This window comes from Erpetoichthys calabaricus, chromosome 4 (assembly GCF_900747795.2).
Source record: "Erpetoichthys calabaricus chromosome 4, fErpCal1.3, whole genome shotgun sequence".
Classification (NCBI taxonomy): domain Eukaryota; kingdom Metazoa; phylum Chordata; class Cladistia; order Polypteriformes; family Polypteridae; genus Erpetoichthys; species Erpetoichthys calabaricus.
The window spans coordinates 107425743-107442088 of record NC_041397.2 but is presented as its reverse complement, the minus strand read 5'-3'; the positions used below and the strand labels follow the sequence as shown (position 1 = coordinate 107442088).

The 16346-nt window shown below is 35.8% G+C and overlaps 1 protein-coding gene across 3 annotated transcripts in view; it reads right to left on the bottom strand.

Annotated features, from left to right (window-relative positions):
* dgkh (diacylglycerol kinase, eta) overlaps window positions 1-16346 on the bottom strand; it is a 482906-nt gene that overhangs the window by 151417 nt on the left and 315143 nt on the right. The gene's annotated exons all lie outside the window — the stretch shown is intronic.

Genomic DNA, 16346 nt, shown 5'->3' with positions numbered 1-16346 from the left:
GATATATTTGCATTTTTTCTGTATCTTTAAATACTTACATTGTTTTTTTTTTTTAATTCACTTTATTGTGGAGCTTACTTTCTTAATTGTTATCTAAATACTGTCAATTAAATGTTGAGCAGAGCAGACACCAGCACAAATGACTCTGAAAGGAGAACCTACTTCAGTGTTACCTACTTGTGTGCTTATCTACAGTAGTTGCTATGTCTTTGTCATTCCAATACATGGCACATCACAAACATTAGCAATGCTTTTACAAATCCCACACCAAATGGCATATAATAGTCATATTCATTGCACGGTGCACTGCAAAAGGTGGGTTCTACATTGATTACTTAAATTTCAACCCACCTTACACAGGTAGCACAGCTAGTTAGTAAATAATTGTTTAAATAATTAGAACATTAAAAAATATTTAAAAAGAAAAACAATTCATTCTTAGCCATCTAACAAATATAAATTCCTATTTCATTCAGTAAAAACAGAACATACCCAGTTTGTAATTTCCAGGTGTTGGTAAAAGAAAGAAAGAAAGAAAGAAAGAAAGAAAGAAAGAAAGAAAGAAAGAAAGAAAGAAAGAAAGAAAGAAAGAAAGAAAGAAAGAAAGAAAGAAAGAAAGAAGCTGGGAAATAAAATCTTGCTTTATTTGGGGAAGAAGTCTAATTAAGAGAAAAAATGGTTTTAAGACAAAACCTGCAGCCATAATGAGTCCCGAGGACTGAACATTGGGAACCACTGTTCTAAAAGGCATTCTGTAACTGTAACTTACACCATAAATTCTACTTGGAACTACTTTATGAATATATGCAAATGTAAAAGGCCATATGTGAATAAACAGAAAAAAAGAACAGCTTATAAAAGGTCACATGAATATGACAACTGATTACAATATTAGACGATAAATTACATTGTGAAACACATATTACATCATATATAGGTATTAGACAGAAGATTTAAGTACATATAAAATGTTACTTTATTGTAAGTTAGCAAAATACAACTATCTATATAGAACTAGACAAAGCGTTCTTGCCCTGATGGCATATGCACTAAAGCATGGCAACTACAACATCCTTATCTCTCTATATAAAAAAAAAAAATCCTGGAAAGGAAATTTCCAGGGTGACGATACGTGATCTTCTCGGAAGTTCTCGGAAGACATATAAAAGACACGCGAGACAAAAAAGACTGGCCACGGAGCGTCTCGCGGGGACCGTAAACATGAGACTTGGTGCCAAGAGATTGTCCCAGGGCCGTCTCGCGGGGACGTGGAACATGAGATTCTTGAAAGACACGCCCTTCTTATCAAATAAGAGCACAGCCAGCGGTAGCACACACAGATCCTGTGCTCTCAGCAAAGAAGAAAGAGCAGCACGGAGAAAAGACACCTTTGGGAGAGAAAAAAGGCAGGTAAAAGATTATGAAAGTAGTGGAATTACAAAGGCTCAAACAAACGATGGCGCGATAAACATGCAGAGAAAGGTACAGAATATGAAAGCAGTAAAATTTGAAAGTATTTTAGAATCCCAGCCAAGTTGAAGCATTATTTGTTTTAAGTCACTGTTAGGTCCGATTGATGGAGGGTGGAATACAGCACTTACACCATTATGGACCATATGCTATGAGATTCTGTGGTCCCGCAACAGTTAAAGCAACGATTCCAAAGAAGAAAAAAAAAAAAACTTTTAAAAATGTATATCCGATTAAAGAAACACAGGGGTTGGCGAGCGAAGTGAGCAGGGGGCGGAGCCACCTAGTATTTGCAAAATACAAACTTCAATAACTGATCGATTAAAGGCTGTGTAAAAGCAGGGAGGAAATTTAAAACAACTGTATTCTTAAAGAGAAAATAATTACAACTATAGCAACATAATTTTCAATTAGTCAGTCAGTCATTATCCAACCCGCTATATCCTAACACAGGGTCACGGGGGACTGCTGGAGCCAATCCCAGCTAACACAGGGCGCAAGGCAGGAACAAATCCTGGGCTGGCGCAGGAACAAATCCTGGGCAGGGTGCCAGCCCACCGCAGGACGCACATACACACCAAGCACACACTAGGGACAATTTAGAATCGGCAATGCATCTAACCTTCATGTCTTTGGACTATGGGAGGAAACCGGAGCACCCAGAGGAAACCCACACAGACACGGGGAGAACATGCAAACTCCACGCAGGGAGGACACGGGAAGTGAACCCAGGTCTCCTTACTGCGAGGAAGCAGCGCTACCACTGCGCCACCAATTTTCAATTACTTTCTCAAAATTATAATTTACATGATGTGACAGCATTGGGAAGAAAGAGTTACTGCATTTTCAGCAGAGACTATTGGCTCTCAAATAAAATGTATTAATTATACTGCTGAAACAACAATTGGCATAAAGCACCTATGTGTTTGTATTTGTCTTGCATGTCCCCTATGTTTCACAACCACATCCCTTGTAGTTGTATTATACTGCAAGCTGACTTTGCCAATTACTTAGTACATACAATGCCATGACGTCTCAGGCTATGCTTTTATCTCTGAAATCAGATGTCTGTATTTTTTACTGATTTAAATGAATTTAAATCTGAGCTTCTGGTGTGTTTTGAGGAGTGCTAATGTTCTCCAAAGAATCATTATTATTTAGTAAGTAAATTTACAATTTGACCATATTTAAAATGCAAAAATCCATGTCATTTAATTATAAGTGGACATTGCTGACATTTTCTTGCCTGACAGTTTGGTGAATATTCTTTTTGTTTTTTATTACAAAATTGTTACTAGAATGATAAAAAAAAGAAAAATAATGAAACCTTTCCCAAATGTTTCTTTATAAAATTTAAAGGACCTACTTTCAGTGACACACTGTTGCCAACATAAAGATTATTTAAAGTAATTTCTGAAATCATGCAACATCTCCTTGCATTGTATTTGCTCCTCTTAAAACCAACAGTTTAAACACAGCACACTCCTATTAGCTGTCCTGGGGGTCCTTACATTTGCAAATCCTGTGCTCAGTCTGTCCTTAAAATACTTCATTCTTTTAAATATTTTCAGAAACATAGCACATGAAATTATCAAATTTATCTTAAACAAAATTATAAGTTATAAGAATGAGATACTTAATCTTAATTATGAGGAAAATGTGGCAATACTCGATAATTCAGTATATTTCAATACTGCTTTCTTTTTTGACAAATACGGGCTTCCATAAGAAGTTCAAATTCAAGTGAAAATAAATGCTGTTAATGAACTCTAAGTAAAAAGGGAAAAGAAATTATTTCATTAAAATTCACAATATTTTCTATGGCACACCCTATAATGTATAATTTCTAATAAGCCCTTACATTGTAAATGTAAATTAATTGCTTAGCAGTTTAAATTAAGATTTTAATAGACTAACCCATCCATCTTCTTGCCTGCGGCCTTTTTTCTTTAAATAGAAAAATCCATTTGTACATTCATTGGAAAATATGTGAAGATAAAGTGAAAGTATTAGTGGAAGGAGGAAATACAGCATAGAAGACATATGATGGATAACAGCTTAAAGAAAAAATGAACAAATAGAGCAAATGGTAATTGAGCACAAATGAGTGCACATGTGTCACATTCTATGGCCTTCATAGTTTGCTAGCTAATTTCAGTAACAAGCTGTTCCAGGGGCATTTGGCTGTTATTTAAATTCTGAAAAGCTCAGGTCAGCTACAAACAACATACTGTCTTCATTTTGATAAGGTTTAAATGCAAAAGCTGTAAATGCTGAAAACTATCCATTATTAATGTCTGCAGTAACTATTTAAAAAATCATTGATTAAATTGATGAGATACACACTAGGGCAGCATGGTACCTACCTCCCAACAAGGATACTGGAGTTCAAGTATCAGGAGCTCCTTGTGTGGAGTTCACATGTTCTTTCCTTGTCTGCACTGGTTTCCTACCACAGTCTAAAGACATGTGAGTTAACGAGGCTAAACTGGCCCTTGTGTGTGTGTGAGTGTGTGTTTTCACTCTGTGATAGACTGACATCCTATGTGGGGACGGTTCCTGCCATGCATCCTATGCTCCTGCTTCCCCACAACCCTGCCCATGATAAGCAGGTTAATAAGATGAATGGATTAATACTGAGACTCATTTTATTTACATTGCATTCAGAAAGTATTCAAACTCCTTCACATTTTGTTATGTTGCAGTCTTATGCTACCATTATTTAAATGATTCCCCATGTAATGCAACACTTAATGCCCAAGAACCATAAAGCAAAAACAGAATTTTGAAAATTTTGCAAATTTATTTAAATTAAAAACTTGAATGATTCAACACTGGCACAAGTGTTCAGACCCATATAATTTGGCTTAGGTGCACCCCAGGAGAACCTGGGTGGAGATGGATTAAACTTCCAAAAGGACAACCATCACTGTAACACTCAACTGATATGGGCTTTATGGCAAAGTTGCCAAAGAGAATCCTGCCCTCAGAAAAAGACAGATGAAAACCAACTTGGGAGTTTGCAAAAAGGTACCTACAAAGTAGGTTCTCAAAGTGTGAAAAATATAATTCTCTTGTTTGATTAAACCGATACTGAGCTATCTGGCCTCAATTCTATGCTTCATGTCTTGGGGAAAAAACAGGCTATACTCAATCACCTAGGTATTGCCATTTCAATTTGTGAAGCATTGCGGTGGCAGCACTGTTGTTTAGTGGCAGGCATTGCTAGACTAGCTATGGTTGAGAGAAAGTTGAACTGAGCAATGTACGGGGATATCTTTCATGAAAAATAGCCCTAGAATGCTTTGGACATCATACTATCCTGAAGGTTCACCTTACAACAGGACAATGATCCTATGCACAAAGCAAAGACAACAGAGGAGAGAGTGGTTTGGGGACAACTGCATGAATGGTTCTGAGTGGCCCAACCAGAGCCCAGACATGAACCTGACAGTTTGAAGTGATATGCTGAGAAGAATGCCAGAAAATCACCAAATCCAGGTATGTGATATTGTTATGTCACAGTCAAGATGAATGGGGTCAATAATCACTGTCAATGACGCTTCAACTAAGGGTCTAAATATTTGTGTCAATGTGGTAATTCAGTTTTTTATTTTTATTAACTTTATAAAGATTTTTAAAATTCCTGATTCTGCTTTGCAATTCTGGGGTATTGGATTGTTTAAACAAATTTAAACAATTTACGCTTAAGGCTGCATCATAATAAAAAAAAAAAAAAATCAAGAGGTCTGAATAAATTCTGAATGCACTGTATAAGAACCTTTCAAGGTACCAAACACACTGAACAGTACCATAAAAAATTGACCAAAATTAGAGAAAGAAAAGGCTTATTTGAAGAAATGAGTTTCGAGTTGTTCCATAAACAATGTACAATACAAGCAAGTCATAGAAGAAAAACACACCATAAAATATTGACCAAAATAAGAGACAAGAAAGGCTTATTTGAAGAAACGTGTTGTGAGTTGTGTCATAAAACAAGTTCAATTCATGTACACATAATGATTTGCAGCACACTCCAGGGTTTTATTCCTGGAAACTTAACGCTCAGTCAGATATGGGAAAAAGACTGAAATAATATACCAAATGAATGTGAAATTTAAAAAGCATATGTGATAATGATTGTTTGTTGGACTGAATGTGATTACAAAAAATATATAAATAAATGGAGATGCTGTAATATAAAAGCTCTGTGTTCCTAAATCTGGTGCGAATAAAAAGAAATCTACCAGGTAGGTCCTGTACACACTATAACCTCAGAAGACAGCACTATATACATCATCAAATCAATATTCTGTAGAATCTATAACAAGAACAGTTCTTGTTCTTAGACAGCGGTACAGTAATTCCAACTTCATTATACACTGTGTGCAGAATACAATGAGATTCCTACCTGTACATTTTCTACATTTATTTAAATATTAAATAATAATGGACTCCACAGAAACTCCTGGGGAGCACAACAAACAAGAATGACTGAGGGCATTCTGAATGTTCCCAAGGGAAAAAAATGCTGCTTTTCCTTAAGTCAAGAATTAAACTAGGTAAGGACTGGCAAAATGTGCGAAAAGAAACTGTTATATCAAAAGAGGATGAAGATATTTAAATACATGGATAGAGTCATCAGCAATGATAATGGCAGATGATGATGTACATTAAAAAGGCACTTTTTGTGCTGTTCCACATGCCAGTTATGTGTAAATGATTTGGCCAACAACAATATGTTAAAGAAGCCAATCAATACAATGAAGTCTTTTTAAAATAGGAATAACAACTTCATTCTGATTTTGTTTCATTGAATTAAAACAAAACTGAAGTGATGTACAGTAATCCCTCCTCCATCGCGGGGGTTGCGTTCCAGAGCCACCCGCGAAATAAGAAAATCTGCAAAGTAGAAACCATATGTTTATATGGTTATTTTTATATTGTCATGCTTGGGTCACAGATTTGCGCAGAAACACAGGAGGTTGTAGAGAGACAGGAACGTTATTCAAACACTGCAAACAAACATTTGTCTCTTTTTCAAAAGTTTAAACTGTGCTCCATGACAAGACAGAGATGACAGTTCCGTCTCACAATTAAAAGAATGCAAACATATCTTCCTTTTCAAAGGAGTGCGTGTCAGGAGCACAGAATGTCACATAGATAGAGAAAACAATCTCTGGCAAACAAATCAATAGGGCTGTTTGGCTTAAGTATGCGAAGCACCGGGCACAAAGCTGTTGAAGGCGGCAGCTCACACCCCCTCCGTCAGGAGCAGACAAAGAGAGAGAGAGACAGAGTTTGTTTTTCAAGCAAAAATCAATACGTGCCCTTCGAGCTTTTAAGTATGCGAAGCACCGTGCAGCTGCACAAAAAATAGCAACGTGAAGATAATCTTTCAGCATTTTTAGACGAGCGTCCCTATCGTCTAGGTGTGCGAACAGCCCCCCTGCTCAATCCCCCTACGTCAGGATCACAGAAAGTCAGCACAAGAGAAAGAGAAAAGTAAGCTGGGTAGCTTCTCAGCCATCTGCCAATAGCGTCCCTTGTATGAAATCAACTGGGCAAACCAACTGAGGAAGCATGTACCAGAAATTAAAAGACCCATTGTCCGCAGAAACCCGCGAAGCAGCAAAAAATATACAATATATATTTAAATATGCTTACATATAAAATCCGCGATGGAGTGAAGCCGCGAAAGGCGAAGCGCGATATAGCGAGGGATTACTGTATTTCTAACTTCACAAACAAGGGCTATAATGAAAAGATGCAAGGCTTTGTCAGATGAGCAGGCCTAGGGTTAAACAAACTAAAAATTAGGTCCCAATTTGGAAAGAAGCCAATATAGCCAATATATATATAGCCATTAAATAAGGCTAAAAACCTTTGAGACATGAGGGAGCAATAATGTTAACTCTCTGTACAGTGGAAAGAGAAGGTGACTGCTGCAGTTTGAGGGAGACAGACTAATTTTTATTCCTTAGAAATGGAAAGTTGTCAGCAAGCTGAAATAAATTCATATTTGTGGAGAAAAGGATTCTAAGATTTCTCCAAGAATTTACAGTTATTTAAGAGTAGATGTATTGTGCCTGTCTGAGTTCCTTGTAGTTGGAGACACTGTACTATATATATAAGCAAGGTAATGGCAGGTCTTATTTTCATACTTGAATGCTCTAAACAAATCCTAACAACTATCTAAAACCAAAGTCCTGTGTTAATGAGATTGCAGAATGTGAAAATAAAAGCAGTAAGGGAGCAATAATGTCTATTGTTATTATAAAGAAAGATATCTTCTTTAAAGAGACTTCAGCATACTCATGGGGAGACCACATGCTATGAAAATCAATGATGGACTAATGGTAATTTAAAAGTTTGTATGTTAAGGTAGTAGCAGAAGGTGACATTATGGTGCAAAGCTTTCACTGAAAACTGACAGGTGGAAAGGCAGTGTTTTACTATGTGATGCTGCAATCTATAGCGTTTTTTTGCATGGTGATAGCAGATAAAAGTCAAAGTTCATAGTAAAATGTACACACAAAACAATTCACAAGATTATAAAGCATGAGTGAGAGAAGAAGAATCATCTAACTTCACCAGGGTATACATCATACAAACAACCTTGTGTGATGGGAAACTGTGTTAATTCATATCATATACAGAGGAACATTTCTTTATAATTTTAAAACACTCAGTATATTACACTTATAATACAAAATTAAGCACATGAACTTTAAATTCACTGTTGTTCAAAAGGTTACCTTATTCATTTAGATTTTCTCTTTTTAAGACAGACCTTAATCTGATTTGTGTCTTAGTAACAATTGGACTCACACATAACATGTATCGGAAAGAGGATTAGATGCTGTCAAACATATTTACATGGGAGGGGCTTTCAAGTCGCTGCCATTCCAAGTGATACCACTTCAGGATGGGGGGGGGGGGGGGCTATCACTAACAACCTTGTCTTTTCACCCGCAGCTCCAAAGCACCTCAGTCAGGTGACAACTGACCATGTCCCCACATCTTTCCCAAGCCCCATCCCTTTTGGACTTGGTAGTATATAAAGACCCACCCAGGAGATGGTAGAGTATTTCATTTGGGTCCAGGTGCAAAAGAGATAAAATATAGCTGATAAGCTCTAAGTCAAAGAGTTTCTTATTTTTTAACAGCAATGGACAAAGATTTATTTTGTAGCTGCTATAATTCTGATTTTCTTTTACTTAAACGGGGATTACAAGGTTGGTGCAAAAAACTTTTGAAGCTGTGTTTGTCCTTCTTTCTGTAAGGTCTACTAATTAAGCAGGTTTGAAAAGTCTCCAGAAGTGGGGGAAGAAAATGGTTGGGTAAATATTATTTTTTTATAATCAAGATAGTAACTGCTGTTTTTTTAAAAAAAATATCTATTTTAATCTTAATCTATGCTAACACTGCTCATTCATAGTGTATTATGCAGTGTGCTTTGCAAAGCAGTTAATCAGAGGACAGCATTGAAACCGTTAATGCTGTGTGCAACATTTTTTCTCCATTGCCTTTATTTCAGGATAAGTTCAGTAATTTTCAAGTTAAAAAGTTATTTTTTCCAAATCATGGTATATACTAACTGGCCACTTGAAATTGCATTCTAAAGTGAAGTATAATTTATAATTTTTTTTAAAAATAATTAGCCTGCTCTTGGGTCTTACAATGGAGCTTAAGGGTTCTGGGGTCCGATATTGATTTTTGAGGCCAAAGTTGTTATTATGTATTGATCTGTGTCTTGAAATTAAATAATAGTCCATAACTGTGCATCTACTGTATGTCATTTTACAAAGGAAAACAAAAGCAGAAAGCATGTTTGTGAGATTCAGCCATTTTAAAAGGAGACTTGGTTGTATGCTTTAATTCGCCGCTTATCTTCCTCTGCAGCACCCTTCATGAGCACAGGTGTGGATTCATCTGGGAAAGTCCATGCCAAGTACAGATACTGACATTGAATTTTGATGCCCAGATGTTACTGCTGTCTCTGTACAGCAGACAACTAGACAATATTAACTGGAAAAAGTCACTATATGGAAGCTTATTTCGTTATTTCACAAAGCTACTGCCTGATGCTATTGAATTGGCAACGCATGTGTATGCTTCAGTAGGAGAGAATATCGAGTGTGCATGTAGCTTGTAATCAAATGATAATGACTAAACAAATGTTATAGATAGACATCCATCTTCCTAATATGCATACACAAGGCAGAATCCTATCCCAGCAAGCACTGAGCACAAGTCAGGAACAATGCTTGGATGGAGTCTGCATGTTCTCCCAGGGTATTTATGGACAGAGTGTGTCAAGTAAGTTTACTTACCAAAAAAGTCTGCCATCAGCGACTCACCATGCATTAAAAAATTGGTAGTTGATTTTTGCCTTTTCATTTTCTGAGTACTGTATTTTTTATTGGTTGTGCACACAACACTCCAAAAAAAGTGTGACATGCAGGTGGCTTAGCTGTTTCAAAAATGTAATGCTTTTGCTAAAACATTCAACGCAGTGTAATCGGTTCAGTTCACATGTACTGTCATTCGAACAAAGGACAATGAAATTCGTATGTACTCTTTTCACTATACTGCACTCAGAGTGAATCTCACTTCATAAGCTATGAAAAATAAAAACACAGAATATAACACATGAAAACTAGGCAACGTTTAGGAAAAAAAATAATCATAAGATTTGAGCATGCATCTGTTATTATAAAGCCATGGCAGAACGTAACTTCTGAAGACAAAGAATGGCGGAAGCAAAAGTAGGATAATAATCAGAATACAGCTTGGCAAAGGGTGGTTGCCACAGCTCCATCCATGTCACAAAGCAAGCTGCTGTGCACAGAGAAATCTATCCTTATCTTGAGAAAATAGTATTAAGAATCTGTTATAAGACTTATTTATTCCATATTACTTTTGTGGTCACAAGCATGCCTTATAATTGGCATTTTATCTTAAACTGAAACCTTTGCTATTTCAAAGTGGATGTATTCGGTCTACTTTTAAAATGGCAGAATTTCTGAACAATATTTTGCTTTTGCTTTTTTTATCCTTCCTAAAATTACATAGATATTCAATTTTGCAATATTTTGATTGTGTATCAATATTCAAAAACATTTTTGTTTTAAAGTCTTTTTTCACAATTAGACCCGGGTGGCCTATTAGCTCCACTATAAAACACAGGGTCAAGCTAGTTATTTTCTTTAAATGTATAAAAACCGCTTGACTTTAGAACAATTTCATGTGCCAAATTAAATATTCCCTCATTGTGAAAAAATAACTTCAACTTTTTTTTAATATACTATAAGATATTATCTTTATTTTGAAAAACAAGATTTACCTAGCACTTTTCTTCCCTATTTTCCAGGGTCACTTCAAGCCTGCTTAATTAGTAGACCTCTAATCTGCATTACACATGTCATACTGTTAACAAGGCACAAAGCCAAGTGAGTTCTATTGCAAAAATAGAAAAAAAATATAACAGAATTAGATAACTTTATGAACAACAGTAATGTGTGTTAGCTCAATAATTGCTTTTGTCTTTGACTATTTTCTGATGTTCTTATAAGGCAATAAACTAATAAACAGAATGTTAGCTATTTCTTTAACATTTTTGAATAACTGACTTTTACTTCCAAAAAACACCTGCTGCCTGGCAATTAATGGAAAAGAATCATGTTTCAATTCACAGAAAACGCAGGTGACTTTTGACCAAAGTTCCTATTCAAAATCTTGCAGCAAATGGTTACATGAAGGGTGACAAATGTACTCTCAGCACATTTAAAAAGTGTTGGGCAAAATGCACAAAAGCAAAACATTTATTAAAACATGGACAAACAATTTCTAAATGTACTGTTTATAAACAAAACTGGATGTTATGGATTAATTTACGTAATTTATCTATAATTTAAACTCATGCATAGTAATCAGTGGTTCAAACACAAATAAAACACTAAACCAGAGAGACTGGGGATTGCTGAACAGGTAGGCCTTTTTCACTTATACATTTATTCATTTGTAGACCTGAATTAATGTTGCTCATGAGAAGCACGGCACTGTGAGCTTCGCATAAACTTCTTGGGATTATTATGACTTGAGCAAAATTTTAAAAATACTGCTATATAAAATATAACACTCTTGTATGGGGTGGGGCACTTTCTACATAACATAAAATCAACTTGACTTGTCAGAACAATGTTTTTTATTGTTGCAGACATTAACAGAATCTGAGTGTTTTTGTAAGATAATAAAAGATGTTTTCAAATATAGCAGAAAACAGATTGACTAATAATGTGATTGAAAGATTGAAATGCACCTCCAAAATGGGTAAGTAATTAATGCAATGCCATAAAAATTGCTGCACATCAAATAAATCATAAAATGTACAAATCAACATAGACTAAAATGCACAGCTTAATGCACTCCACTATTACTGGACTCAAAATTCTAGTTCCTGAAGCCTTCAATCTGCAGCAAATTTAAACAGCTGTATAGATTAGACTAGTGGTTGGCAACATTTCAAAGGAAGCAAGCCAGATTATATTTTTTCTCTAATTAGCAGGCTAACATGCCAGTAAACATGAGATGAAAATAACTTTTTTTGTTGGCATAGCAACATGGAACACAAAAATCAATTTCACACAAAAAAATCAAATATATTTGCAGATAAAAAGTAATTAATAATTATCATTATTCACATGTAAAAAGTCACATATATTGGGTTATTTAAAACTTCTAAAAGACTAAAAAATGTTACATTCTCTTTTTACATTATTAAATGATAACAATAACTTTTGAATAAATTTTTGCTTTATTGCAGTCAAATTATTAAATTAGAAATCTCACCTACAATTCCATTTAGACAACACTGTTGCATGATCTATATATTAATTTTCTGACCTCCTTTATCTCCATTACAGAGTTACAGATTGCCAGAGTGGCATTATTATCAGCTACACATGGAATGCTAATGGATGGGTGGGTTGGTTTAGATAAATGTATGAATAGATGGGGATAAATAAAATATGACACTGAAATATGTTTGACTATAAAAGGTCAGAGGAGTCTGAGTCCAAAGTATTTATGTTTCTCCATAATCACACAGATTTTATTACAGAACTATTTTGGTACATATCTGAAGGTAATGGAAATATACTTTTTTTAGCAGCTGTTACAGTCCTTTTAATGGTTGCTAACACCTTTTCACTATTGCTGACCAGTATGTCTGGAAATATAAAACAAATGACATATATACATATACAAACATCGGGGTAGGGGACAAGGGGCCCTTGGTGGTGAAATACATGCAATATTGCTGAGAACTAGAGTGTCCCCTTGGAGGTGTGATTATGATGTGTTGCTGCATTCCACTTTGCAAAGCAGAATCAGGGAAGTGCTAGTACAACCTATTGGCTCACTTCAGGCCCTGTGTACAACACAAGCCAGGAATGACTGCATACCATAGTAACTTTAAATGATTGTACAGATCAGTAAAGGGGTTCACTATGGACAGAACACAAAGAAGACGGTCATGGTACATGTTTAACATACATTTTTTCATTTTGCCTGTTCTTTTTTGTATAACATGTAAAAGATGAAGTCATTCCATGGCTCACATAAATGTGCAGCCTGTAAAAGTCAATGTTGTATGTAATAATTTAAACTAAACTGTTATTCACTGTACACTATTTCTGATGTAAACCCTTTAAGACTTTGTAACAGCACAAGATTACAGATGAAAGCAATTAGTTTTATAGGATGAGCTACACGAGAAATTCAATTTATATCTTTGAATTAAAAAGAATAATTTCCTTTTAAATTGTGTTTTCCAATGACTATCAACAAAAGCCAAGGTCAGTCACTAAAATAAACAGGAACAGATCTATGGCAGGATATGCTTCACTCATGGCCAATTTTATGTAGCATATTCAAGAGTAAGGAGCTTCAGTGAAATTATATATATTGTGAAGGACAGCCGGGTCCCATGCCCAGCAGGGACGCCCCTACTGCATCTGTTCCGGGGGAGCTACCATGGACAGCTCAATACCTCCCCCGGGACGCTTGGTGGCAGCCTCCCTGGCAAACGATGATTCCACAACCAGGCACATGGCTCCATGGGAGATGGAGTCCTCCAAAGCCTGGTTGGGGGCTCGGATGGCCGCCAGGGGGAGCTGCATGGACTTTGCAGCCCGGCTGGTCAATTCCTCAGCCCCACCCGGAAATGCAATTAGGCCCAGGTGATCAAGCACCTGGAATACTTCCGGTGGGGTATAAAAAAGGGCCAGTCACCATCACTTGGGAGAGCCAGAGTCGGCAGAAGGAGGACTAAGCCTGAGGAGGAGTGGTGGTAAAGAAAGAAGAGAGAATTGTATTGTGATATTGTGAGTGTTCTGGGACTGTGTTGGGCCTGTGGGACACGGGGAAGGCGTGCCCCACGGCTGAAGAAAAATAAAGGAGTGTGCTTTATTTAAGTATGTGCCTCTGTCTGAGTCTGTGCCGGGTCGGGCGCTATATAGCGCCATTCACAATATATATATATATAAATATATATATATATATATATATATATATATATATATATATATATATAATATATAAATATATATATATATATATATATATATATATAAAACTGACAGCACCATAACCGAGGCCCGCTGCTTTATAACTGACAGCACCATAACCGAGGCCCGCTGCTTTAGCAAATTTCACAGGTAACACAGCTAGTACATCCATATATTCATAGCAAATACTGTATATGCTTTCTTCTGACAAGATGTGCCAATATAAAAAATTCTGTACTCCAGTCTCCAGCAATCTATGTGAAAACTTCCACAGATTCTCGCTGTTAAAGTAAAAAGGGTGGTATATTATTTTTAAAAAGTCCTATCTAACAAGCTTTTGTGTGTACTGTCCTTTACCTGTTCGTGACACATTTTTTGTCTTTTCAACCCTTTTCCAAATATAACTGAAACTCACTGCATGAGAAAAGAAGTTCTAAGAGGATGAACAGTTAAACTGGGACAGGATGTGACCAGTAGCATTGGTAGCTAAATGAAAGTGCAGGAAAAATTTATTAATGTAAACAATAAATGATTTCTAAATTCTTAGGGTGTGACTATTTACTAGTAACTTATATGCAGCAAATCACGACAAAGCAGATAGGTAAAACTGAAGTGTCTCAACATTTAAAACAACATTTTAAACGTAATAAACAATTAGAAATACAAGAAATTAATCAGTATGGGTAATCTAAAGCTGTAAGAAGCATGCTACACTCTGTGCAGCCCAGAATGAGAAAGATGATCATAACAGTCCTGACAAAACTTTGCGGTACTGCTGCAGACAAAGGGTGCATGCACTATGCTCTTTTCAGCCTAAATTGACCCTTGTGCAAACATGGGCCATAAAGTAATATATGATAATACATGATCATAGCTGTGCCAAAGCACCTTCCATAAGACAACTAAAGAAAATTGCTACCAAGTAAAAACTGGAATAAAAAGGAAAATACAATATTTACTTTGTGTTTGGGAATGTTCAATTTAATAGTTACATGTTTACATGTCTAGTTACTAGTCTGCTTCTGCTGAAAAAAATGGTGCTACTCTATATCCAGTTTTTTCTGTAAAGACCAGCTTGAAGTGAGCAGGTTGAAATTTTCAGTTTCTTTACCCTGGGAGGACTACTTAAAGTCACATTCCAAAAAAGTATGCATTACAAAACACTTCAAAAATGTATTTATTAAAGTTGCATGTTTATTTAAACTGTGGAAGTCCATATATTTTATTAATTCATGGTGCAGGATGCTCATGACCCGTGCTTTAAAAAAAACACAAAAAAACAGAGAACTTGACTGGTGTGCCTTATTTAAGCAGCATTATATACAGCTATATTATTGAAAACTCACTGAAAGTTATTTTAAACTTGCTACAAGCCACAGCTCATCAGAGTCTATTAGCAGAAATAAAGAGAAATTAATTTATTTTATTCCTATATGTTATTCATTCATCTCCTGCTTCTCTATACATGCTTTACTGTCATCTTCCACTGCAAACATACCAGTTCCTCTCCCACATGCCCGATTTATAGTGAAAAAGGCTACATGTTTATTTTCCCTCTCAGAAGTGTGGAGGAAGGAGGACTGACACTCTTGAGAATGGGTAACTATTTCTTGGGCAGTACTGGATAATCTTGTGCAGCACCAAGCATACAAGGCTGTATGCACCCACAAATCTAAGAGGGAACATTGGCTGTATGATGCAATACTGTTAAGGAAGCCATTATTTCCGTTGAAATAAGGGTCTGGTTGGAGGTAAAACCAGCAGATACAAATATATTATCTTTATAAGTTATGTGGGTGAAACAATATAGTAATTTACCTTTCAAATGAAGAATATATCTAAAACAATTGCAGAGTTGGCAGTGCACATATTTTGACCCTTTTCATCTATTTCTTCAAAGACAGCATGACACAAAAATGTCAGGATACACATTCAGTGAAATAGGGTAAGGCAATCTACCAACGGTACACTGAAAAATAGCTGAAACTGTTTTTTGTCCTCAACATACTACTGTATTTGACTCATACAAAAGAAGACTGCAATAGGCCTAAACTGGAAATATACAGTTAGGTCCATAAATATTTGGACAGAGACAACTTTTTTCTAATGTTGGTTCTGTACATTACCACAATGAATTTTAAATGAAACAACTCAGATGCAGTTGAAGTGCAGACTTTCAGCTTTAATTCAATGGGGTGAACAAAACGATTGCATAAAAATGTGAGGCAACTAAAACATTTTTTTAACACAATCCCTTCATTTTAGGGGCTCAAAAGTAATTGGACAAATTAAATAACTGGAAAT